Source organism: Schistocerca piceifrons, chromosome 1 (genome assembly GCF_021461385.2).
Source record: "Schistocerca piceifrons isolate TAMUIC-IGC-003096 chromosome 1, iqSchPice1.1, whole genome shotgun sequence".
Classification (NCBI taxonomy): domain Eukaryota; kingdom Metazoa; phylum Arthropoda; class Insecta; order Orthoptera; family Acrididae; genus Schistocerca; species Schistocerca piceifrons.
The window spans coordinates 708,809,362-708,836,305 of NC_060138.1; the positions used below are offsets into that span (position 1 = coordinate 708,809,362).

At 44.8% G+C, this 26,944-nt stretch overlaps 1 non-coding gene across 1 annotated transcript; it reads left to right on the top strand.

Moving 5' to 3' along the window:
* The first annotated feature begins 17,242 nt into the window (after positions 1-17,242).
* Positions 17,243-17,317, top strand: Trnas-uga. Its single transcript has one exon. It is a non-coding gene; the product is annotated as a tRNA-Ser (tRNA).
* Positions 17,318-26,944: the final 9,627 nt, after the last annotated feature.

Genomic DNA, 26,944 nt, shown 5'->3' on the forward strand with positions numbered 1-26,944 from the left:
AAAACACTGCGATGGAGCTCCGTATGCCACGGCAAACTGGCTGACACTGACGGCGGCGGTGCACAAATGCTGCGCAGCTAGCGCCATTCGACGGCCAGCACCGCGGTTCCTGGTGTGTCCGCTGTGCCGTGCGTGTGATCATTGCTTGTACAGCCCTCTCGCAGTGCCCGGAGCAAGTATGGTGGGTCTGACACACCGGTGTCAATGTGTTCTTTTTTCCATTTCCAGGAGTGTATTTATTGCACGTTGACGACAGGGAGAGCATAAGGGAACAATTGACAGGAATGGGGGAAAAAAATACAGTCGAAGAAGAATGGATAGCTTTGAGGGATGAAATAGTGAAGGCAGCAGAGGATCAAACAGGTAAAAAGTCGACGGCTAGTAGAAACCCTTGGGTAACAGAAGAAATATTGGATTTAATTGATTAAAGGAAAAAATATAAAAATGCAGTAAATGAAGCAGGCAAAAAGGAATACAAACGTCTCAAAAATGAGATCGACAGGAAGTGCAAAACGGCTAAACAGGGATGGCTAGAGGACAAATGTAAGGATGTAGAGGCTTATCTCACTGGGGGTAAGATAGATACTGCCTACAGGAAAATTAAAGAGACCTTTGGAGAAAGAGGAGCCACTTGCATGAATATCAAGAGCTCTGATGGAAACCCAGTTCTAAGCAAAGAAGGAGTATATAGAGGGTCTATACAAGGACGATGCACTTGAAGACAGTATTATGGAAATGGAAGAGGATGTAGATGTAGATGAAATGGGAGATACGATACTGCGTGAAGAGTTTGACAGAGCACTGAAAGACCTGAGTCGAAACAAGGCCCCCGGAGTAGACAACGTTCCATTAGAACTACTGACAGCCTTGGGAGAGCCGGTTCTGACAAAACTCTACCATCTGGTGAGCAAGATGTGGAGGGTAAAAGTCGTAGAGGGAGACCAAGAGATGAATACACTAAGCAGATTCATACACTAAGCAGAGTCAGAAGGATGTAGGCTGCAGTAGGTACTGGGAAATGAAGAAGCTTGCACAGGATAGAGCAGCATGGAGAGCTGCATCAAACCAGTCTCAGGACTGAAGACCACAACAACACTGGACTGTGTAAAATGTTAGACAGAAATAAGGTGTAACAATGATATGTTCTGAGGCCTACAATCAGGTATGTTCCTGAAAACGGCGCAACGTTTCGATGAGTGTCACTCTGTCCTCTTTGCCGGCTGATGATGTGAGTGAAAGACGATTTCGCGTCGTGGAACATTGTTTCCCAAAAAGTGACGTCCAGTACTTTTACGATCGCGTCTACGCCCATTTACTGCGTTGCATTGTATGTGGAGGAGGCGATACAAGATGTTTTCCAAGACAATCTGTCCATACACTATGTGACCATAAGTATCCGGACACCCCCCTAAAACATAATTTTTCATATTAGGTGCAGTGTGCTGCCACCCACTGTCAGCGACCTAAGTAGTCATTAGACATCGGGAGAGCGCAGAATGGGGCGCTCCGCGGAATTCACGGACGTCGTACATGGTCGGGTGATTGGGTCTCACTTGTGTCATACGTCTGTACGCGAGATTTCCACACTCCTAAACATCCCTAGGTCCATTGTTTCCAATGTGATAGTAAAGTGGAAACGTGAAGGGACACGTACAACAAAGAAGCGTACAGGCTGACCTCATCTGTTGACTGGCAGACACCGCTGACAGTTGAAGAAGGTCGTAATGTATAATAGGCAGACATCTATCCAGACCATCACATAGGAACTCCAAACTGCATCAGGATCCACTGCAAGTACTGTGACAGTTAGGTGGGAGGTGAAAAAACTTGGGTTTCATAGTTGAGTGGCTGCTCATAAGCCACACATCACGCCGGTAAATGCCAAACGACGCCTCACTTGGGGTATGGAGCGTAAACATTGGACGATTGAACAGTGGAAAAATGTTCTGTGGAGTGACACAATGTGGCGATCCGATGGCATGGGGTGGGCATGGCGAATACCCGGTGAACGTCATCTGCCAGTATGTGTAGTATCAACAGTAAAATTCGGAGGCGGTGGTGTTATGGTGTGGCGGTGTTTTTCATGGAGGGGGCTTGCACCCCTTGTTGTTTTGCGTGGCATTATCACAGCACAGGCCTACACTGATGTTTTAAGCACCTTCTGGCATCCCACTGTTAAAGAGCAATTTGGGGATGGCGACTGCATCTTTCAACACGATCGAGCACCTGTTCATTATGCACGGCCTGAGGCGGAGTGGTTACACGACAATAACATCCCTGTAATGGACTGGCCTGCACAGAGTCCTGACCTGAATCCTACAGAACACCTTTGGGTTGTTTTCGAAGGCCGACTTCGTTCCATGCCTCACCGACCCACATCGTTACCTCTCCTCAGGGCAACACTCCGTGAAGAAAGGGCTATCATTCGCCAAGAAACCTTCCGGCACCTGATTGAACGTATGCCTGCGAGAGTGGAAGCAGTCATCAAGGCTAGGGGTGCGCCAACACCATATTGAATTCCACCACTATCGATGGAGGGCGCCACGAACTTGCAAGTCATTTTCAGCCAGGTATCCGGATTCCTTTGGTCACATAGTGTAGGTGGATGGCCCTCTGTTTAAGATGGTATATGTCGTATATACTTAATAACCTGTATAATTAGCGAATGGAACTTCACTCATATGCGACTGGTGTTTTACTGCGCTAATTTTTGCTGACACTGTATACTACCAATTTAGTTTTTGTTGGGCAGTAGCTGCGGGTGACTTGATGCCCTAACGATGAACCAGAGTTTCTGGTACGCTGAGAGTTTTTGGTAAACAATTACGTTTGTCTCCCTTACGTGCATGAGTGTGGAACAATTAACAGCTCTCGTGATTCATCCTTTTTCTTCTCGAAAACTGTTCCCGCTGGCAAACTCTCTATTCCTAATAGGATTTTTCCTGAAATCTGCCTTATTCGTTTACCCACCTTCTTTCCTGTTTCACTATTCCCCTTCTCCTCATGCTCCTCAGCCAGATACAGCGTTAATATATTTATGAACGTCTAATTCATCCATTCTGTAATGGGCTAGCGCAGCCACTGTTCCACACGTATCATCAAGAACCTTGATCAGTGTTGGACTGCTACCTTGCTCAGACAAGTTCGAGGTAATTAATGACCGCTACGTGAGTCTGTGATTCAGTGTCCTTCAGGCCACACGTGTCGATCCGACAGCTTGCTTGTAAACTGAAATTCCATGGCAGTCATAGGTACAGCCTAATACAAATCAAGCGTGTTCCGGCAGTAGTAAAGAACAAGACGCGCTTGCTCCTTACCATTAAATATGTGATTTCCCTTATCTTGCTGATGTAATGTACATTTAGATTTTCAATAATACTCTTTTTATTCTGCTTAACAAATATAGAACTATTTTTTAATTAAATCGTCTATGTAGCTTAATATGTTTGTTAATAACGACTTTTCAGTTACTACTGCCAACATCAGAGTAAATCTGAAAACTTGTAAAACAACATTCAGGGCCAGTTTCAATAAAAAAAACTTTCCTTGAGCGGCGTGTCAACTCAAATTTGAACACAGAAGCCACACAGCAAACAAACTAACGAGGAAGTAAACGAAAACTATGGCAAGACTGAGAAAGGAAAGAAGCGACAAATTGAATTGTAAATGGGTGAATGAGATACGCTAATGAGTTAAGTCAAGTTGGAAATATTCTACGATGCGCCGCACGATTTTTTATAAGCAGTCTCAATAGTAGAATGACTGCATTTACTCAGTATCCCACCAATGAACCAAATCTGCCACCTGCTTCACATGCGACTGGGCCTAAGTGAACATCTCATTTCCATGTCATAAGTGGTATTTGCATGAGTTGAGTTATTCCTGTTGTGACAAACTGACATTGTACTCATAAGATACTAGGCTTTTTCGTCTTGTGAAATGCAAAATTTTCCATTTCTGAACATTTAAAGCAAGTTGCCAATTGTTGCAATACTGTGAAATCTGAACATGATCCGACTGAATTTTTGATCAGAATTCTCGGACATTACTTCATTACAGAGTGGTATAAAACGTGCAGAAACTCTATTAATCTTGACTGCGATGTCATTAACATAGTAAATGAGAAGCAAGGCACCCACCAATTCAGTACGTCAGAAAACTATGAGTTCACGTAACCCATGCGTTCGGAATCCATGCTAACTGGCGTGGAGGAGGTCATACTGTTTGAGATTCGTCGTTTCCCTTGATCTTAATAGAGTTTCCAGATTCTTACTCTCGTGCGACCACTTTCTTTCCCTCTGATAGTCATAAAGAACGGCTTGGACATGTAAAACGTTACATACAGGGGTAAACATACTGCATTGATTAAAAATTGGATATTAATGGTTACTGGAAGTCACTTAACTTACAACGATTGTAATAATTGAATTGTTGAATTTTAGGAAGATTTATGGTACAGAAACTGGAACAAGGGAAAGAAGGCACAGTGAGGATCTGTATCGGTTACTTAAGAAAGTTGATACTCGGAGAATTACTGAAAGAAGAAGACTACAATGAGCATGAGATGTTCTCCAGCAGAGAATACTCTAACAAAGTAATCGTACATCAACTAACTAGTAGACGTCCAAGAGATCGTCCGCGAACGAGTTGGAAGGACATACCTGTAGTGACCCTGGACGAAGCAGAACGAACAGCCAACATTGAGAACGCCCATGACAAAAGTTAATATGCAAACATATGTAAAGAATTTTTGTCGTGTTGCAATTATAGATGTGCTGATCATTTCGTTATATTTTATGTTTATGTATCTGTATATTTTTGTCTCCTGCTATGGGCCTAAATAGCCTGTTTATGTGCAGTAAATGATGATGGTAATGATGATTATTGAGTAAGTATTGTATAAGCTCGATGGACAACATAGTAGTGTACTGGTCACCTTGGAGCGTTGTAGACGATACCAGACGGTTTATTTATTTATTTTATTTATTTATTTATTGTTCCGTGGGACCACATTTAGGAGAAGTCTCCATGGTCATGGAACGAGTCAATACATGAAATTATAACACGATTGTAGAAACAGATAAAATGAAACAAGTCGTTAGTTTAAATAAAGAAAATCAAGAATGTAACACTGGAATTTGCTTAATTTTTTATCTCTTCCAGGAGCTCCTCGACAGAATAGAAGGAGTGAGCCATGAGGAAACTCTTCAGTTTAGACTTAAAAGTGTTTGGGCTACTGCTAAGATTTTTGAGTTCTTGTGGTAGCTTATTGAAAATGGATGCAGCAGAATACTGCACTCCTTTCTGCACAAGAGTCAAGGAAGTGCATTCCACATGCAGATTTGATTTCTGCCTAGTATTAACTGAGTGAAAGCTGCTAACTCTTGGGAATAAGCTAATATTGCTAACAACAAACGACATTAAAGAAAATACATACTGTGAGGGCAATGTCAAAATTCCCAGACTATTGAATAGGGGTCGACAAGAGGTTTTCGAACTTACACCATACATAGCTCGAACAGCCCGTTTTTGAGCCAAAAATACCCTTTTTGAATCAGAAGAATTACCCCAAAAAATAATACCATATGACATAAGCGTATGAAAATATGCGAAGTATACTACTTTTCGTGTTGAAATGTCACTTATTTCAGATACTGTTCTAATGGTAAATAAAGCGGCATTTAGTTTCTGAACAAGATCCTGAACATGGGCTTTCCACAACAGCTTACTATCTATCTGTACGCCTAGGAACTTGAACTGTTCCGTCTCGCTTATAACATGCCCATTCTGTCTGATTAAAATGTCAGTTCTTGTTGAATTGTGGGTTAGAAACTGTAAAAACTGAGTCTTACTGTGATTTAGCATCAAATTATTTTCCACAAGCCACGAACTTACTTCATGAACTACATTATTTGATAATGTTTCAATATTACACACAAGATCCTTCACTACCAAGGTGGTGTCATCAGCAAACAGAAATATTTTTGAATCACCTGTAATACTAGAAGGCATATCATTTACATAAATAAGGAACAGCAGTGGCCCCAGCACCGACCCTTGGGGAACGCCCCATTTAACAGTGCCCCATTGGGACTGAACATCATTACCACTCTCAATATTGCGGAGGATTACCTTCTGCTTTCTGTTCTTAAAGTAGGAGGCGAACCAATTGTAAGCTACTCCCCTTACTCCATAATGTTCCAACTTCTGCAGTAATATTTTGTGGTCAACACAGTCAAAAGCCTTCGTTAAATCAAAGAAAACACCTAACGTTCTCAACCTTTTATTTAATCCGTCCAAAACCTCACAGAGAAAAGAGAATATAGCATTTTCAATTGTTAAGCCATTTCTAAAACCAAACTGTACATTTGACAGCAAATTATGTGAATTTAAATGCTGCAGTAACCTTGTATATACAAGCCTCTCGATAACTTTAGCAAACACCGATGGCATAGAAATAGGTCTATAATTGTCAACATTATCCCTGTCTCCCTTTTTATAAAGTGGCTTCACTACCGAGTACTTTAATCGGTCAGGAAACCGACCACTGCTAAAGGAAAAGTTACAGATATGGCTAAGTACTGAGCTAATATACGTGGAACAATACTTCAGTATTCTGCTAGTCAAGTGAATCTTCAACGCTGACGTAATTCGTGACGGTGAGTTACTCTGTATGTGCCAGTCTATTGCAGAGAATCAGTGCAGAAGACTGGTCGACGTGGAGACGTGACGGATTGGCAGAAGTTAGCCATTGTGATTGAACGTGCCCGTGATCACACTGTGAATGAAATTGCCCGATTTGTTGCTGTATCAACGTAGACTGGACAACTGTCCAACGTGCCTGAGCCGTGGTAAAATTTGCTGATTTGAAGAGAGCGCCGCAGCGCGTAGTGTAAAGCAGTCGCCTTCTGTTTCTGGCGGTGGCGCCGCTGTGGCAATCACAGCTTTGGTGTCTCCCTCTGTTGGGGAAAGGGGAAAAGTTGCCTGTTCACGTGCATTTAAGGGGCGCTATGAGCTCGGCAGTTGGTCAGTCTGTCAGGTGAGTCTGTCAGTCGGAGTGAGGCTAGGTCAGTCTAGCGTCACCAGTTGCTGATCTGTCACTCGTTTGCATTTCTGTGGCAGTTAATGTTTGTCTGTCGTCGGAGTGCTAGTATGTCTGTCGTTTGGATCAAACTTTAAAGCCAGAAAATGAGAGTCTTGCCACTCCGCCAGTAACAGAACTCAGCTAGTGGTCGCCCGGTCGGGGCTGAGTTCCTGCATCTGAGTCTGCGCATTAGGCCGCCAGTCTGCTCGAGTTGCTCGGGCAACGGTCATTGGCGGTTGGATCGGTCGGTTGGTCGGTCGCGCACTGAGACACGAGATGACTTGTCCGCCTTGATCGTCGGCGCATGTGAGGTCCCCACGTGAGTCCAGTGGGCAGCGCCGTATAGAAAGGGGTAGTGGCTTCGCGGTTCACACGAGAACAACAGGAGCGAAACCACGACATGGGGCTGGCCGGGGCGAGCTGCGACGCCGTGAGACGGGAGATCGGCGCGCCTTCCTGCGTCCGTTGAAGCGGCTGGCAGCGGACGGTTCGGGAGAGCGTTGGGGGTGCTGCGCCAGGTCTTCGCCAGAAATCGCAGTTATTAGAAGTTAAGTGACTGGAGATATGTTGTTTCATTTACTTGTTAAATTCTACTTGTTTTCTTGGTGAGGTCACCAGTCGCTTTGTTTTGGGGTCGTCCCACCATTCTTCTCAGTTTGCCCACCCGCGGGAACGTGGTTATTTGTGAATTGGGTGGTCCGTTTTTCCCTTGTGGAATTGGGGAGGTTTAGAGCAATCTGCGGTTCGGGTTGTTTAGTAACCCCCCCCCCTGTCAATCTGCCATACGTTAATAGCTGCCTCTGTCATGTTTGTTGGATTCGATGTAAACGAATTTATTGCTTAAAGGCCGAATTCTTGAAATATGTTTTTATCTTGCCTATCATCTTGCGAGGTGGTATATGTGTAATGTAGAGCATGTTGTACATTTTATGTAAGTCTGCATTTTATGGGTTTTATTTAGTCATTCTAGGTTATAAGGTTGCCATCCTTCCACCGTAAGAGTCCTTTAAAGAAAAAAACAAATTGCACTTTCGGTGGCAAATAATTTGAGTGTTGTATCATTTCCATCCCTCTTACGGGGTGCATAGTTTATGTGTTTGTGTGAATTGTTAAAAAAATTTTTGTTTAAAGTAATCTGGTGTTTTGCAGATTTGCGCCAGTGTACTCTTTCAGAGGTTGTTGTGAGCGGTCATGACTACGGCCGTGTTGAAAGGGAGCAGGCAAGCTTCTCAGCCCGAAGGCTCATGCCGTTAATGTTATTCTTTCTGCCTCTAAATAAACCTGTAACTTGATATTTGGAGGGTGCTTTTCTGCTTATAATTTTAAATCTGTTTTTGAAAAAGCTTTTAGAAATAAAATTCACATTTGTTAAAAGTAATTTCATTTTCCATCAGTTACTTCCTGGCAACTACTTCCACGCTCACCTAGTGTGATTAAATGTGTTAATGTTCTTGATGAATCGCTAGTAAATAATGTAAATTCTTTCAGAAAAGATTTTGAAAGTAAATTTGCGGTTCAGTGCCGTGTAACACGGCATAAGATTGGTTCTAGCTAACTGATATCAGTTTCCAGGTGAACATTGAGAAAGAAATTGAATGCAATGGACATCTAAGTCATGTACTTCGCATAAGGTCATTGCGTGGTCCACCGTATGACGGGTGACGGAGGATATCTCGTAGTACTACTAGTCATTTCCTTTTCAGTTCCACTCTGAAAGAGAGCGAGGGAACAACGATTGTCTATATGCTTCCGTATGAGCACTAATTTCTCGTATCTTATGTTTGTGGTCCGTAAGCACAATGTATGTTGGTGGCACTAGATTCGCTCTGCAGTCAGCTTCAAATGCCGCTTCTCTAAGTTTTCTCAATAGTGTTCCTTAAAAGAATATCGCTTTCTCTCCAGGGATTCCCATTTCAGTTCCTGAAACATCTCCGTAACACATGTGTATTGCTCGAACTTAGCATTAACAAATCTAGCAGTCCGGCTCTGAAGTGCTTCGATGTGTATCTTTAGTCCGACCTGGTACGGATCCCAAGCCTGATGTGGTACTCAACAATAGGTCGCACTAACGTCCCATATGCGGTCTCCTTTACAGATGAACCACTTTTCCTAAATTTCTTCCAATAAACTGCAGTTACCATTCGCCTTCCCTATCACATTCCTCACATGCTTGTCCCATTTCATATCGTTTGGATCGTTATGTGCAGATATTTAAACGACGTCACTGTGCAAGCAGGACACAACTAATGCTGTATCCGAATATTACGGTGTGTTATTTCTACCCGCCCGCAATAACTTCCTTTTTGCTACATTATAGCTAGCTGTCATTCATCACACCAACTACAAATTTCGTCTAAGTATCCTCCTAAAGTCACTCAACTTTGACACTTTCCTGTACACCGTAGCACCATCCGCAAACAACCGCTAGCCCTGTCCGCCAAATCATTTATGTATATAGAGAACAACAACGGTCCTATCACACTTCCCTGGGGCTCTCATGACGATACCCTTGTCTCTGAAGAACACTCGCCGTTGAGGACAGCATACTGGGTTCTATAAGTTAAGATGTCTTCGAGCCGTCACATTGAAACTTCCTGATAAAATATTTGCTTAAACTGCTGAGTGAAACTGAATGCAGGTGCCACTTTGCTAGTCTTTATCCTTACAACACTAACCTACTGAATTTACCCTGGCAAACAGAATTCAAACTTTTCGTATCCATTAATTGCTCTCAATATACAACGGTAACGCGATCTGACTGCTACTAAATTAACTCAAAAGAATGGTCCTGACTGAAAAGAAATCCTAACAATAACCTATACGTTTCGTTAAGCACTTACCTCACAAAAATCTTCAATACGCGAAATACTGCAACAAGCGAGCGTCAGTACTGCCAGCTAAATAAAAGATTCTAACTACTAAAGCCACCATCAACTAATAGGCATGTGGTTAACAAAGGAAAGGTTTTGTTGCAAACCAAATAACGTATTTTTTTATCTGAATAATATGGCATCCAGTTCAGACACGAATATAAATCGTCACTGACATCTACTACAAAGATATATAATCATGAATAATATCCAATCTCCAAGTCGAACATGTACAGATTGTTAGTCTACGTTAACACTTTAGACCTCTACCTTCCATCAGTGCTAACTTCTCACATCTATCATCCATCACTGCTGGCTGTTCACCTCCAACTGCCCAACAGTACTTCCATCACTCCTGGCGACTAACTTCCAACTGCTCAACACTACAGGCGATTAACTTGCAACGACGAGTCCGACCAGCCACAGAGTCTCTTACAAAGAAAGCGCAGTCAGGGATCCAGTGCAAAGCGCTACACAGCGCTGCCAACACAGAAGCAGCCCACTTACAACATGTCCCTGAAGCTATTCCACATGCTAGTACCTTCTTTAATAGCCTGCAGTGGGCCACCGTCTCAAACTCTCTCCAGAAATCTAGAAGTATGGAATCGAAGCGGTTATAAACTGCATGTCATCAGTGGGCCAAACAACAGTGAAACTGGATAGTATATGACTGTAGCGCTGTATTTTGATCCGACTAGGCGCAATTTGTCTCATTTTAAATTATACAGATTGTCGAGTACACACAATGAGAAGTGTTCCCGCAGTGTGTGAAGGGTGAAGTATAATCCGAAAGTGGTCCTGTGAAGTTTTCTGTGAAATTTTCGTAACAATGACTGGAACCACTCATTCATGTTACGGTGTATATGAGTAAAGATGTTCGTTGAAACGTTCTCTGTGATCAAGTGTGACCCATCATCTTCATGGTGAGCTATGAACACACTCTTCTTCCAAGATGTCAACAACAGTATTCTGAAGACTACACGCATACGTTCCTGGTCTGACGAATACTAAGGCACTCCATTACACCTCGACTAGCTCGCTAAATCATTTGATGTTAATCCCACAGAAAACGTTTGGCACTACCTGGAACAGGAGTGGAACGTAGCAATCAACATATTCGTAATTTGGTAACAGTATGGAGTCCAGTTTTCAGTGAGTGGTTTCAGCTGTATATCACACACCTCAAGAAACTTTTGGACTCTCCCGTCGTTGAAGTGAGGGCATTATCAAGGAACGTAGCAATCAATATTTCCATAATTTGGTAACGGTATGGAATCCAGTTCTTTGGACTCTTCTCTCGTTGAACTGAGGACATTATCAAGGTTTAGGCGGTGTTTTACTACCACCTGTGCGCGATAAGTTTTTTAACGGGTGTGCTTAGGAACTCTGTGATGCGTACACCCAGTTCTTGTGTCACTTCTCTGGGTGATCCTCTACACACCCGGCTGTGTGTCCTCATGTCACGTTGTTCTTGTTGTGATAGACAGTTCGAAGACTGCTTTGACGTAATCCTCCATTCCCAGTCACCATTTTACATCCTCTGTAATTCGGCCATTGGTGAGTTTTGTACTGCCAAAATAGCAATATCCATCGAATACATGTAGTGTCTCATTTCTTAATCTGTTTTTTTTTTTTTTTTTTTTTTTTTTTTTTTTTTTTTTTTTTTTTTGCGTCGCCTGATTTTATTCGACTACATTCCACAATCAGTGTTTTACTTTTTTTGTGTTCATCTTAGAACCTATGTTCAAGTCACTATTCGTTCCATTCAACTCCTCTTCGAAGTCAGTAGCCGACATAGTTAAAATGTCTAAGTTTTTATCTTTTCTTCCTGAATTTCAATTGTCTCTAGCACAGAGCATAGACTGAATAACGTAGGGGAAAGGCTAAAACCCTGTCTCACTTCCTTCTCAGCCACTGCCCCCCTTTCGTGCCCTTCGCCTCGTAGCTGCTGCCTGGTTTCTGCACAAGATGTAAATAACTTTTCTCTTCCTTTATTTTATCCCTGCTACCTTCAGAATTTCAAAGAATGTGTTCCAATTAACATTGTCAACAGCTTTCTCCAAATCTACAAATGCTATACAACTATGTTTCCTTCTTTTTGACGTGTCTTCTGGGTTAAGTCGTAGGGCCAGTACTGTGTCGCATGTTCTCACAATTCTCCGGAACCCAAACTGATCTTCCTCGAGGTCGGCTTCAAGCAGATATTGCATTCTTCCGTAAATAACTCGTGTCATTGTTTTGCAACCATGATTTATTAAGCTGATAGTTCGGTAATGTTCACACCTAACAGCACCTGCCTCATTTTGAATAGGAAGTATTACAATCTTCTAGTAATCTAAATGTACTCCACCTGTTTCATATAGACTGCTCATTACGGACGCTCTCATACGTGGCCTTGTTGCAGTTCGTGTCCGGGTTCTAACGTGCTAAAAAAACCCTTCCTCAAGATCGTGAACGGTATTTAACTGCTCATATGTCTGTTTATATTAACAGATCTGATATAACGAGAGCATCATATAGAAAGAAGGAATAAACTGTTACGACAGGTTCATTAGGCCCCCCAGGGGGTCCACAACTCTTTTGTGGATACGTGCGTAGCGAGCACGGGACCCCGAGCTAATGTGGCCCTCCTTCCTTTCCGGGCTGCATACCTTCCCTTTCCGCATCCTTCCCTGTCCCCCATCTTCACCCCCCCCCCCCCTCACCTCTGGCTCTTTCCTTCCCTCTCTCCCCCTCTGGGAGTATGGTTTGTGCCTACGTCCGGAGATGGACGCTCGGAACTGTTACAAATTCCTTGCTTTCTACACTTGCAAGTCTCCATCCTTCCTCTGTCCTTCTCTTTTCCTTACCTCTTCTCTTTGCCCTTTTCTCCGTTGCGGCATTTGAGACCCCTCTTCTTTCCTTTCCCTTTCTCTTTTTTCCTCCCTGTGCGTGTCTGAAGGCCGACCCACGCATTTCCATGTGTAGCCGGTGACGGGGTAACGCGTAATTCCCCACCCCGGGTAGACAGGTAGGACACGTACGTACCCCCTGGTAACGGCCAGGCCCAGGGAGGGGTGATTACCCGAGCTGATACCTTCCGAAAGTGCCGATTGGTCCCTCCATCCGTTTGTCGGGAAGTGTGAACAATCACCTAAGGCGGGAGTGCCCTTAGAGAGGGCCCCCACAAGGGAGGAGCGCGCCATCGGAGACGCCGGTAATCATGGGGGATTCTTCCGCAATGGGTTCCTCACCTTCCACTATGTCTGCTCACAAGCGTAAGTTCACTGAGTCTCAGCCACAGACAGTTCTTCCATCGTTGCCACAGTTCCTTGTTGTTTCTCATTCTGACGAAGGTCACGACTTCTCCACGGTCAACCCTTTCATTATTCAGAAAGGTGTCGACGCAATTGCAGGTCCTATAAAGTCTTGTTCCAGATTACGGGATGGCACCCTGTTGTTAGAAACAGTCAGTGCCCTCCAGGCACAAAAATTGCTGCGTACTTCACTGCTCCACACCTTCCCTGTCCGGGTTGAAGCGCACCGCACTTTAAATTCCTCGCTTGGAGTCGTTTATATATGCTCCCTCGATGGATTGTCTGACGAAGAAATTCAGCACTACCTGTCTGACCAGGGCGTAACGGCTGTTCATAGAGTTATGAAAAGGGTTGACACGAACATCATTCCAACCCGCACTGTCTTCTTGACATTTGACAAAGTTCAACTCCCATCGAAAATCAAAGCAGGCTATGAGATAATTTCCGTTCGCCCTTATGTCCCAAACCCTACGCGTAGCTATCGGTGTCAGCGGTTCAATCACACCAGCCAGTCCTGTTCCAATCCAGCCAAATGTGTTACGTGTGGCAAGGATGCCCATGAGGGTGCTTTTGCACCTCCATCCCCTCGCTGCATCAACTGTATGGGTGACCACGATGCTTCCTCTCGAGATTGCCCCGTTTTTAAGGACGAAAAGCTCATCCAGGAAATCAGAGTGAAGGAAAAGGCGTCGACCTTTGCTGCTCGAAAATTATTTGCCAGTCGACAGCCCACTGTGCCTCAGACAGGAAAATACAGCACTGTCCTTGCTTCTCCTCGGCCAACAAAGGAGGCGGCCACGCAGACTTGCGACCTCACCTTTAGTGCCACGGTCGTCAGATCGGCCAGCGCAAAGATCGCCCGTTCAACCTCACCACTTTCGCCTGCCCACTCTATGGCTCACCCTTCATTGGGTTCTGCTAAATCTCGAGCCCAAAAGTCAGACACCAAGACTTCGAAAAAAGAGCACACTCGTGAAGATTTTTTACGTACCCCAACTTCACACCCATCGGTTCCTCCTTCATCTAAACATCATACTTCCAAGAAGGCTACAAAGAAACCCAGTTCATCTCCTTCTCCGCCAAGGCGTGTCCCATCTACAGCACCACCTGGCGGAAATCGCCCTCGGCAGTCTTCTGTGTCGCCGAGGCGCACTGCTGGCGGCCGATCAACCGGCCGATCGCTGGTGGCAGGAGCTGCTCCTGAACAACCTATGGATCAGGATCTTCTGCCTTCGGCTGAATGCCATTCCATGCTGTCGGTCGCAAGCTCTGAGCAGTCGTTGAGTTGACAGTGACCTTGGTCACATTCCTCCATTTTCTGTTCACCATATGTCCATTATCCACTGGAATATCCGCGGCATTCGAGCCAATCGGGATGAATTGTCGATCCTCATACGATCCTACTCGCCAGTCATCTTCTGTCTTCAGGAAACAAAGCTGCGTCCCCATGACCGCTTTGTTCTCCCTCAATTTCAATCTGTCCGATATGATCTCCCCTCTGTTGAAGGCACTCCAGCCCGTGGAGGACTCATGATTCTTCTCCATGATACTCACCATTATCACCCAATCCACTTAAACACTTCCTTCCAAGCTGTCGCCGTCCGTCTTTCCCTTTCTGGATACACGTTCTCTCTTTGTACTGTATACATTCCATCGTCCACACCAATGGCACGAGCTAATCTCCTTCATCTTCTTGGTCAGCTTCCACCCCCCTATTTGCTGGTTGGGGACTTCAATGCCCACCACCCGCTTTGGGGATCTCCACATCCATGTTCACGTCGTTCACTATTGCTAGACGTCTTCCACCAAGCGGATCTAGTTTGCCTCAACACTGAGGTCCCTACATTTTTGTCTGCCTCCACGACAAATTTATCTCATTTGGACCTTGCGGTCGGTACTGTTCCGCTAGCTCGGCGCTTCGAATGGTTCGCCCTTGATGATACACACTCGAGTGACCACTTTCCATGTGTCCTTAGACCGCAGCCTCAACTGCCATATATGCGCTCGCGACGCTGGAAGTTTGCCCAAGCCGATTGGACACTTTTTTCGTCTCTAGCGACATTCGATGACCGTCACTTTCCCAGCGTCGACGATGAGGTCAAACACATTACCGACGTTATTCTTACAGCTGCGGAACGTTCAATACCACGCACCTCCGAATTGCCCCGGCGCCCCCCAGTTCCTTGGTGGAACGAGGCATGCCGTGACGCAATACATGAGCGGCGACGTGCTCTCTGCGTTTTCCGCCACCATCCTACTTTGGCCAACTGTATCCGCTATAAGCAGTTCCGTGCGCGATGCCGTCGTGTCATCCGCGATAGCAAGCAGGCAAGCTGGAAATTCTTTATTAGCTCATTTAACACCTTCACTCCCTTCTCGGAAGTTTGGAGTCGGCTTCGACGGTTCTCAGGCGCGCGTAGTTTCTCCCCGGTCTCTGGGCTCACTGTCGCGCATGATACATTAGTGGACCCCGTCACAATTTCTAACTCATTGGGTCAGCACTTTGCTGAGATTTCGAGCTCTTCAAATTACCCGCCAGCGTTTCTCCCGAAGAAACGTGCAGCGGAAGTGCGACATCTTGCTTTCTCCTCTCAAAATCGCGAAAGCTACAATACTGTTTTCTCCATGCGGGAATTACAACATGCACTCTCTTCTTCTCGCTCCTCCGCCCTAGGATCGGATGGTATCCACGTCCAAATGTTGCTGCATTTATCAACCCATAGTCTGCGTTACCTCCTTCGCCTTTATAATCGAATTTGGACCGACAGTACTTTTCCCAGACGATGGCGGGAAGCTATCGTCGTTCCTGTTCCGAAACCTGGAAAGGACAAATATCTCCCCTCTAGCTATCGCCCCATTTCTCTCACGAGTAGTGTCTGTAAGGTTTTGGAGCGTATGGTGAATTACCGTTTAGCTTGGTGGCTGGAATCCCGCAGTCTTTTAACACCTGCCCAATGCGGATTCCGAAAGCATTGTTCTGCAGTTGACCATCTTGTTGCTCTCTCCACTTATATCATGAACAATTTTCTCCGGAAACGCCAAACTAGCAATATTTTTTGATCTGGAGGGAGCATACGATACCTGTTGGAGGACAGGCATCCTCCGCACACTGTTCTCTTGGGGCTTTCGAGGTCGGCTGCCCCTTTTTCTTCGCGAATTTATGGCAGAGCACACATTTAGGGTGCGGGTGAACACTACTCTCTCCCGTACTTTCTCCCAAGAAAACGGGGTACCCCAGGGCTCCGTGCTGAGTGTTGTACTGTTTGCCATTGCCATAAATCCAATTATGGATTGTCTCCTTCCTGATGTCTCGGGCTCCCTCTTTGTGGACGATTTTGCGATCTACTACAGCTCTCAACGGACCAGCCTTCTTGAACGACGTCTTCAAGGATGTCTCGATCGCCTCCACTCTTGGAGCATCGAAACCGGCTTCCGTTTTTCTCCCAGTAAGACCGTTTGTGTTAATTTTTGGCGCCGTAAGGAGTTTCTTCCGCCCTCCTTACATCTAGGTCCTGTCAACCTTCCGTTTTCAGACGTCGCTAAATTCTTGGGTCTTATGAAACTTCCTGGCAGATTAAAACTGTGTGCCCGACCGAGACTCGAACTCGGAACCTTTGCCTTTCGCGGGCAAGTGCTCTACCAACTGAGCTACAGAAGCACGACTCACGCCCGGTACTCACAGCTTTACTTCTGCCAGTACCTCGTCTCCTACCTTCTAAACTTTACAGAAGCTCTCCTGCGAACCTTGCAGAACAAGCACTCCTGAAAGAAAGGATATTGCGGAGACATGGCTTAGCCACAGCCTGGGGGATGTTTCCAAAATGAGATTTTCTGGAAACATCCCCCACGCTGTGGCCAAGCCATGTCTCCGCAATATCCTTTCTTTCAGGAGTGCTAGTTCTGCAAGGTTCGCAGGAGAGCTTCTGTAAAGTTTGGAAGGTAGGAGACGAGGTACTGGCAGAAGTAAAGCTATGAGTACCGGGCGTGAGTCGTGCTTCGGTAGCTCAGTTGGTAGAGCACTTGCCCGTGAAAGGCAAAGGTCCCGAGTTCGAGTCTCGGTCGGGCACACAGTTTTAATCTGCCAGGAAGTTTCAGATCAGCACACACTCTGCTGCAGAGTGAAAATCTCATTCTTGGGTCTTATTTTTGCCAGAAAACTGTGCTGGTCCTCCCATGTTTCCTATCTTTCGGCTCGCTGTCTGCGATCCCTCAACACCCTCCGTGTCCTGAATGGTACCTCCTGGGGAGCGGACCGAGTGGTCCTTCTCCGCCTCTATCGCGCCTTAGTGCGCTCGAAATTGGACTATGGAAGCATAGTCTACTCCTCTGCTCGGCCATCTATTCTTCGGCATCTCGACTCTATCCACCACCGTGGAATACGTTTGGTGTCTGGAGCTTTTTACACCAGCCCTGTGGAAAGCCTTTATGCTGAGACTGCTGAACCTCCGCTGTCCAATCGGCGAGCAGTCCTTCTGAGTCGTTATGCTACCCATCTGTCTTCCATGCCTGCTAATCCAGTCCATGACATTTTTTTCGACGCCTCCTTTGATGTAGGATATGCAGGCCGCCCCTCCTCCCTACTACCACCGGGAGTCCGCTTCCGTCAACTGCTCCATTCTCTTTCCTTCCGCTTTCCTAAAACCTTCTTGACAACTTGGGGTACAGCACCGCCTTGGCTCCGTCCCCGGATCTGCCTGCTCCGTGACCTTTGTCGATTACCCAAGGAAGGTACCCATTCACTTGTTTATCGTCGGGCATTTGCTGCTCTATGTGCACAAATGACGGAAGCCACATTTATTTACACCGACGACTCGAAAACATCGTTGGGTGTAGGGAGTGCCTATATCGTTGGCGACACCCCAAATCACTTTCGGCTTCCCGACCAGTGTTCGGTTTATACTGCGGAGCTTTACGCTGTTCTCCAGGCTGTCCACTACATCCGCCGCCATCAGCGGATACAGTACGTTATCTGATCAGATTCTCTCAGCTCTCTCCTCAGTCTCCAAGCTCTTTACCCTGTGCACCCTCTGGTCCACCGGATTCGGGACTGCCTGCGCTTGCTCCACCTGGGGGGCGTCTCGGTGGCGTTCCTCTGGCTCCCGGGACACGTTGGTATCTGTGGATATGAGGTGGCCGATATTGCAGCCCAGGCTGCAGTCTCTCTTCTTTGGCCAGCTATTCAATCGATTCCCTTCGCCGATCTACGGAGCGTTTTATGTCGTCGTGTTGTTCATTTATGGCACGCACATTGGTCGACACTTCCCCATAATAAATTGCCGGACGTGAAAGCTCTTCCTTGTGCTTGGACCTCTTCCTCCCGAAAGCGTCGTCGGGAGGAGGTAATTTTAACTAGACTCCGGATAGGGCACTGTCTTTTTAGCCATCGACATCTTTTAATCGGCGATCCTCCCCCACTCTGTCCCCACTGCTCTCAGCTGTGGACGGTAAGACACCTTTTAATTGAGTGCCCCTATTTTAATCCGTTACGCTCCCATCTACAGCTATCGCCTGATATATTGTCGATTTTAGCAGATGACACGCGCTCAGCCGATCGCGTTCTCGAGTTTATTAGTGCCAGTGAAATGACGTCAGTCATTTGAAGCTTTTTTTGGGGACAATCAACCCCTTTCTGTAGTGGATTTTTAAGCCTTCCTTCTGCTTTTCGTTTCTCCAATTTTATGACTTTCGTTCCCATTGCTGCTGGTTTCCATTTTCGGTTTTTTACTGTTACCTAAGTCACAGACCGGGCGCTAATGACCATAGCAGTTTTGCGCCCTAAAACCAAAACAAAAAAAAACAAAAAAAGGTTCATTAGAGATGGTACACAAACGTGGACTGGGAAAACCCTCATTCTTAAATTTACTGTTTCCTAAGTGACGGACCGGGCGCTAATGACCATAGCAGTTTTGCGCCCTAAAACCAAAACAAAAAAAAAAGGTTCATTAGGGATGGTACACAAACGTGGACTGGGAAAACCCATCGTTCTTAAATTCGGTATAATGGCGCAGATCACTGTGACATGTTCTGAGCTTCACAGGGTATAGAGGCATCTGGGGAAGATTCAACCACAAGTCTTAAGCGATTCAGGGAAACTCAGTGAAATCGAAATCAGTATTATTGGACTGGAATTTGAACGGACGTGATCGCGAATGTGAGTCCAGTGCGTTAACCACTTCACTCGTGAAGTATACAAAATTTCTAAACTGCCCTGGTGTCTATTGTTCTCAAAAACCACAGGTAGCACAGCATTTTGTCCTACAATACATAATAGTCATGGCAACGGTTATGTAATTCATTTCTTCTTCATTTCCACATGCGCAGTGGGAAGAGGAAACGTATTCCCTAGTACAAAAAGTACGAAAGAAGGAAAACTACTAGCGAGAACTACAGGCAGACAGAAAAAGAAGAGTGATGTAACGTAAAACGTAGTCTACAACAAATCGCCAATATTAACAATTCAGGCACATCCACAGGAGTCAGCCGATGATGCTACATCACTAGCCTCCACACAGCTCTGCGTTGGTGTCCTGCTTATAACTTCAAAGCAATTGCACTATCAGCGCCGTTTTCATCGAAGCCCACGCTATCAGCCAGGCATCGTCGCAGAAGCGGAGGTGTGTGTGGCGTTTTGTGCACGACCTGCCATGTGCTTCGCCATACCAGTAGCAAGTGTCGTTACGAGGTACACGGCCTGAATCCCCCTAGCCGTTTTGCGTAGCGGTGATCGGAGTTAAACATTGTAATGTACAGCATAACAGGATGCAATATCCCGTGCACGAAGCAGAGATGTTTCTAATGCACGGTATTGTGTCGCGACAGGGAAGTCCATAAAATATACTGCATTGACGATAGTTTCGTTGTATAAATAAAAATTTTTGAAAACAAATTTCAAAAGATCAGATATGTGACATGTTCGTGGAAGAGAAGAGCCTCAAGCAAGGACTCTGAAAGTTGTTGTCGAAAATGATCGAAGTGTTTTCTAATCCTACAAAATATTCTAACATTAACAGACGTTTCTGGTATTTCTACACATAGTTACGAATGAAAGAACACAATTTTGCGGTTTTTGATACTTCTGCATTTGTTCGACGTGCATCTCTCATTCATAGGTAACGATTATAAAATGAAGAAAAATGGAAAGGACAAGTATAAGAAAATAAAAGTTAGTACTACTTTAACATTAGCCTACCGCTGTGTGAATAAATAAAATGCTCCATAATAATAATAAAAATGGCTCTTGACACGTTATTTTGTATTCTTTTCTTCTTGTCGTTTCTTTAAACGTTTCTGTCGACTCCCAGTAAGTTTTCTGTGTATCTGAGTCTGTGCTGGATATTTCTTCTTTTGGTTTCTTTCTTGTTTTCATCTCCAGAAAATCCTCTAACTTCTTGATATGATTCGACATCATATTTTGAAAATGTTACAATAAACTTTGGAACAGGTAGAAAGTAGTGTAAGGCCCAACACCAGTACCCTACACATCTTGTCGTTATCGAACGTCGTCCAGACACAGAGTTGTTCATCACTTTTGTGTAAACACCATTCGCAATCACCAGATACTTGTTCTTCGTCGTAGTGTCGCAGTAAATTATAAGCTCATACAATTTGGTCAAAGACACAAAATCCAATAGCATTAGACTGTACTACCGGTGTTTCACTGTGCTCTGAAGATTTCTCGTTTGGAATCTTCCGTTGACCTTCTATCAGGTACAGGTCTTAGAATATGATCAACTTACTTTCGTCGACGAGTACATCTTTCCACCGCTCAAGATACTTAGTAATGTGACTGCTTTGTGAAGTGCTTCGATTTTCTTCGGGGATATTTCTTCCTTCTACTGGTAGATTGCAGAAATTGAGCTACTGTTTTAGCCAAATTTGGCATATAATTTCCCTTTACCTTGTTATAATCAAAGTGTATTTCTTTATGACTGAGCTCCATTGGTTTGGCTAACCCTTCGTTACAGTGAAGCCAAGCCAACCTTCATTTTTGTATCAGTATGCGATATTGCTGACGGTATAGCGGAATATAATGGAAAGGCGCCAAGTTTCACTGCAGGAGTCACCCTTTTCGTGACGGTTGATCAACAGCTGTCGCTGGTCGGAGGATGTGTTGGAACACATTCGCCACTTTGCAGGTGTAGTTGAAAATATAAATACTGGACTACACAGTAAGAAGTGAAGTGTGCATCTGACACTGTTCTACAGAAAATTTATCATGGTTAGGTGGAAGAAACCGAGCGGGGTAGCGGAGTGGTTAGCACACTGGACTCGCGTTTGGGAGGACGACGGTTCAAACCCGCGTCCGGCCATCCTGATTTAGGTTTTCCGTGATTTCCCTAAATCGCTTAAGGCGAATATCGGGGTGGTTCCTTCGGCCGCTTTCCTTCTCCATCCTTCCCTAATCAGAGCTTATGTTCCGTCTCTGGTGACCTCGTTCTCGAGGGGACGTTTAACATTAATCTCCTCCTCCTCCTCTTCCCCTGCAGATGGAAGAATATTAAAGTCAAATGTAGTAAATTTAGAAAATCGTTCTACTGAGTACGTTTTGAAAATACAACCTTTTATTGTAACTGTGGCTCGTGTTGTGGCGTACATCAAGGTACACAGAATAAGCAGACTCTCACCTATATGCTGGTGCACACTATTAGCAAATCCTTATAGACGCCACATTTTCCTTGCAATATCCGGCCTGTAGCTCGTGACGTAGCACTTTTCTCACGTTTCCGAGATACTGAAACAGTAATTTCGGCTAGCTATATCACTTCTTGAAGAGTAATGCTTATTACATCTGTTGTTGTTGCTGTGGTCTTCAGTCCAGAGACTGGTTTGCTGCAGCTCTCCATGCTACTCTATCCTGTGCAAGCTTCTTCATCTCCCAGTACCTACTACAACCTACATCCTTGTGGATCTGCTTACTGTAGTCATCTCTTGATCACCTTCTACGATTTTTACCCTCCACACTGCCCTCCAATACTAAATTGGTGATCCCTTGCTGCCTCAGAATATGTCTTACCAAGCGAACCCATCTCCTAGTCAAGTTGTGCCACAAATTTCTCTTCTCCCTAATTATATTCAATACCTCCTGATTAGTTATGTGATCTACCCATTTAATCTTCAGCATTCTTATGTAGCACCACATTTCGAAAGCTTCTACTGTCTTCTTGTCTAAACTATTTATCGTCCACGTTTCGCTTCCATGCATGGCTGCACTCCATACAAATACTTTCAGAAACGTCTTCCTGACACTTAAACCTATACTCGATGTTAACAAATTTCTCTTCTTCAGAAACGATTTCCTTGCCATTGCCAGTCTACATTTTATATCTCTACTTCGACCATCATCAGTTATTTTGCTCTCCAAATAGCAAAACTCATTTACTACTTTAAGTGTCTCATTTCCTAATCTAATTCCCTCAGCAGCACCTGATTTAATTCGACTACATTCCATTATCCTCATTTTGCTTTTGTTGATGTTCATCTTATATCCTCCGTTCAAGACACTGTCCATTCCATTCAGCTGCACTTCCAGGTCCTTTGCTGTCTCTGACAGAATTACAATGTCATCGGCGAACCTCAAAGTTTTTGTTTCTACTCCATGGATTTTAATTCCTACTCCGAATTTTTCTTTTGTTTCCTTTACTGCTTGCTCAATATACAGATTGAATAACATCGGGGCTAGGCTAAAACCCTGTCTCACTCCGTTCCCAACCACTGCTTCCCTTTCATGTCCCTCGACTCTTATAACTGCCATCTGGTTTCTGTACAAATTGTAAATAGCCTTTCGCTCCCTGTTTTTTTACCCCTGCCACCTTCAGAATTTGAAAGACAGTATTCCAGTTAACGTTGTGAAAAGCTTTCTCTAAGTCTACAAATGCTAGAAACGTAGGTTTGCCTTTCCTTAATCTTTCTTCTAAGGTACGTTGTAAGGTTAGTATTGCCTCACGTGTTCCAACATTTCTACGGAATCCAAACTGATCTTCCCCGAGGTCGGCTTCTACCAGTTTTTCCATTCGTCTGTAAAGAATTCGTGTTAGTATTTTGCAGCCGAAGCTTATTACACCTGATAGTTCGGTAATTTTCACATCTGTCAACAACTGCTTTCTTTGGGATTGGAATTATTATATTCTTCTTGAAGTTTGAGGATATTTCACCTGTCTCATACATCTTGCTCACTAGATGGTATAGTTTTGTCAGGGTTGGCTCTCCCAAGGCTACCAGTAGTTCTAATAGAATGTTGTCTAATCCCGGGGGCCTTGTTTCGACTTACATGTTGACAATTGTGCTGCAGTTTCACTATCGATGTTATAAATTTTTTGGAAAGATTACTATCGTGTGACGCAGTACTTATTACATCCCCATATTTCAAAGCTACACTTTGATAGTCGTCTCGGAGCTTGGTGCATTGCTCATGTACTCAGCTAAAAGTTTTGCAAAAACGGCTACTAAATGTGGCAAATGTGAGGTTTAACGCTGCTGCCACAGTGTAATTCCATGTCCGTTGCCACGTAAACAGAACGTAATAGTACACTCGATTAGCTGAATGGTCAGTGCGTCTGACTGCCGCGTAGCGGGCCCGGGTTCTATTCCCGGCCGGCTCGGAGATTTTCTCCGCTCAGGGACTGGGTGTTGTGTTGTCCTCATCATCATTTCATCCTCATCGACACGCAATTCGTCCATTGTGGCATCAACTGATAAAATTTGCAACTTGGTGACCATCAATGCTATACGGTCATAACGTAATAGGTCCAAACTGCCTACGTCGCCAAGGCTTCGACTTCGCAGTTCACACGTTCCCGCCAAATTTTGAGAAACCTGTGCTGCCAATATAGATCGTCGTCATACTATTGCACAGCTCTTTCTGTTAGCTACAGATTGCCGTTACAAAGTACGCCGTTGCTCTACGGCGAAAAGTACTACTTTCAGTATCTCGTAACCGAAGGACAGAGTGCTGAGCGCCCGGGCGGTTGCTGGTGGCTAGTCTTTCAAGTACAAGGCCGAGCGCTGACCTGGGCCACGCGCGTGACGGTCGGGGCCCTGGGCGCATGCGCGGGACCGGCCCGCTCTTCTGGTTCGGCGCACCTGCTTCATGCTCCGCTGCCACGGGCTGTTACCGCCCACCGCCTTCGCAGCAGCAGCTCGGCGCTGGATTCGCAGGTTTCCACTAACAGGACGAGCCAGATAAGGAGGCTACCAGATGGACTCAGGAAAAAAAAAGAGCTACTCCTTCGTGGATACGCGAGATCACCAGGTACGGAAAAACCGACCGACTTCGCGCCTTCTGCTTGTCACGAGCCATCGCTCTGAAATATCGGTGACTTCAGGGGTCGCGATCTCTCTGACGAGGGACTCACTGACCACGAACAGGCACCGCGCGTTCTCTTCCCGTGTGCGGCGTAACGTAATTTCCAAGCTTCAAAAATGGCTCTGAGCACTATGGGACGTAACATCTGTGGTCATCAGTCCCCTAGAACTTAGAACTACTTAAACCTAACTAACCTAAGGACATCACACACATCCAAGCCCGAGGCAGGATTCGAACCTGCGACCGTAGCGGTCACGCGGTTCCAGACTGAAGCGCCTAGAACCGCACGGCCACACCGGCCGGCTTCCAAGCTTCGAAATGCTACGAGGCAAAATACCGCATTGAAGAAAATCGCTGTATGTTAGTGGTGCAATACCCTAGTAAGCTACTAAAATTAAATCCATTGTTCCCGTTCTGACATAATTCTGTGTAATGTCCGCCTTATAGGGCGCAATGTTGCAACGGCGATACAAAAGACCACAACTGGTTCTGTACGAATTGTGAATGTATTTCAGAAATCTACTGTAAGAGACTTGAAAAAGATTGTTGATCTCAATTACTATTTCATCGTTATTATGATGTAATGTTATGGGAAGAAGCCGTTGTTCAGCGTGTGCTTCTTACTACACGATAACAAACTGGAATCATGTAATGAACCGGACCCCAATCAGTCTCCATGAAACGAGGAAAATCTTTATCGACCTTGTTTGATAACACTCGATAGCTTTCGCTCTGAAACATATGCTACTTTGGTTGTTGCTAGTGTATGTAATTCGATTCACAGCGAGATCACAAGCTGCACAATTAAGTCAAAATTCAGCTGAGAAATCATTCTGATATTCAACTGTAATGACAGGGCAGAATACACGAGAAATTCATATCGAGATGGTCCAGCACGTATAAAATTATGACAACTGAAAGAAAGAGAGACAAGCATCATCTCAAACATCACTCTTCTACCTTTTACTCCAGTCAAAACAACCTGGAATGTGTTAAAACAACAGTTCAAGCAGTGACCCGTGAACAAACAGGCATGTTGAAACCTGGACGCAGTAAAATAATCAGACATGGTCGTGGAAAGATGACGTTAAGAACAAACTGAGAGCCCAAAAAAAGTACTGTCACAAGTTTCTTACTTCGATGACATCTGAAAACTGAAAATCTGCTGTGATGCCAACCGTGACCCTAAGAAGGAAGTTGTAGCAGCAAAATCAGCCCACTACAGCGATATCTATAAATGGTTGACTCATCAATTGGCGAGAGTGTTATCTATCGCCTAGCAAAGGAACGGCATGGGCGTACGGCATAAAGAAACCAGCGGAAAAATGCTCGAATCGGAGCACAAAACAGGCGAGTATGCTACTCTTTATTAAAAGACTCTGACTGAAAAGTTGGGTACCACTGCCTCATTCTATCTCCCTCAGCAACTTTCGCAAAAATATTGGCATGCGAACGTATTCACGCTTTTTTAATCACGCAACTAACGCCTCGCTCCCACAAGCTGCTCTAACTGTAACTCGCTCACACCCACTAGTTCATCGCTCTTAAATGTTTTATGGCCATCCGCTCTAGACTGCCCATTCCACTCACTTATTCGGCTCAACTCATGTTCATTATCACTTTGTGGCTTTCCATCTGACACAATCACGTGTCTCTCAGCCACAGTCGGTCCCACTGCTATTGTCTCTTCTCATTGTCACTGTCTCCCTCTCGCTCTCTCTTACTGCTACTATCTCACTCATTCCTTCCCACTGCTGCTGTTTCTTCTCATTGTCATTATGTCTCTCTTCCCCGTTGTCATTGTCGTATATTCTGTCTCTCATTATCACTGCCCCCCCAACCACCTCCACTTTCTCTTTCTCTTTACTCCTCTCCCACTGGTATTGTCTCTATTACTCTTTTGGTAACACTGTTCTCTCACTGTTTACTATGTTCCGCTGCCGCTGTGTCCCTCTCTTTCTCTCTCGCTGCCATTATCTTCTTCGCTCTTTGTATACCACAATCACTGTCTACTGTCTTCCAGTATTTATTACTTCTCAGTCTCTTTCAGCTGCCACTATCTCTTACTCTCTCACCATAAAAATGCGTTAATATGTTCATATGCCAATATTTTTCCGAAAATTTGTAAAGATGCTGAGGAAGGCGGAACGAGACATCTGTTACTCCGTATTTTCAAGTACCCAAACATGTTTCAGCACCACTGAGCCAACGTCAGTGGGTTTCCGTTGTATTTAATCTGTAATGTGCCAACAGTTTTACTAAATGATTACAAAATTATGTGGATTTTTAGTTCAAACAATAGTTCGTTTCTTTTTCTTAGTACCTTTGCACTTTGTGTACACGATTTTTCAGGACCACTTATGTGTTATTTATTACAGGTAGCTTGTCATCT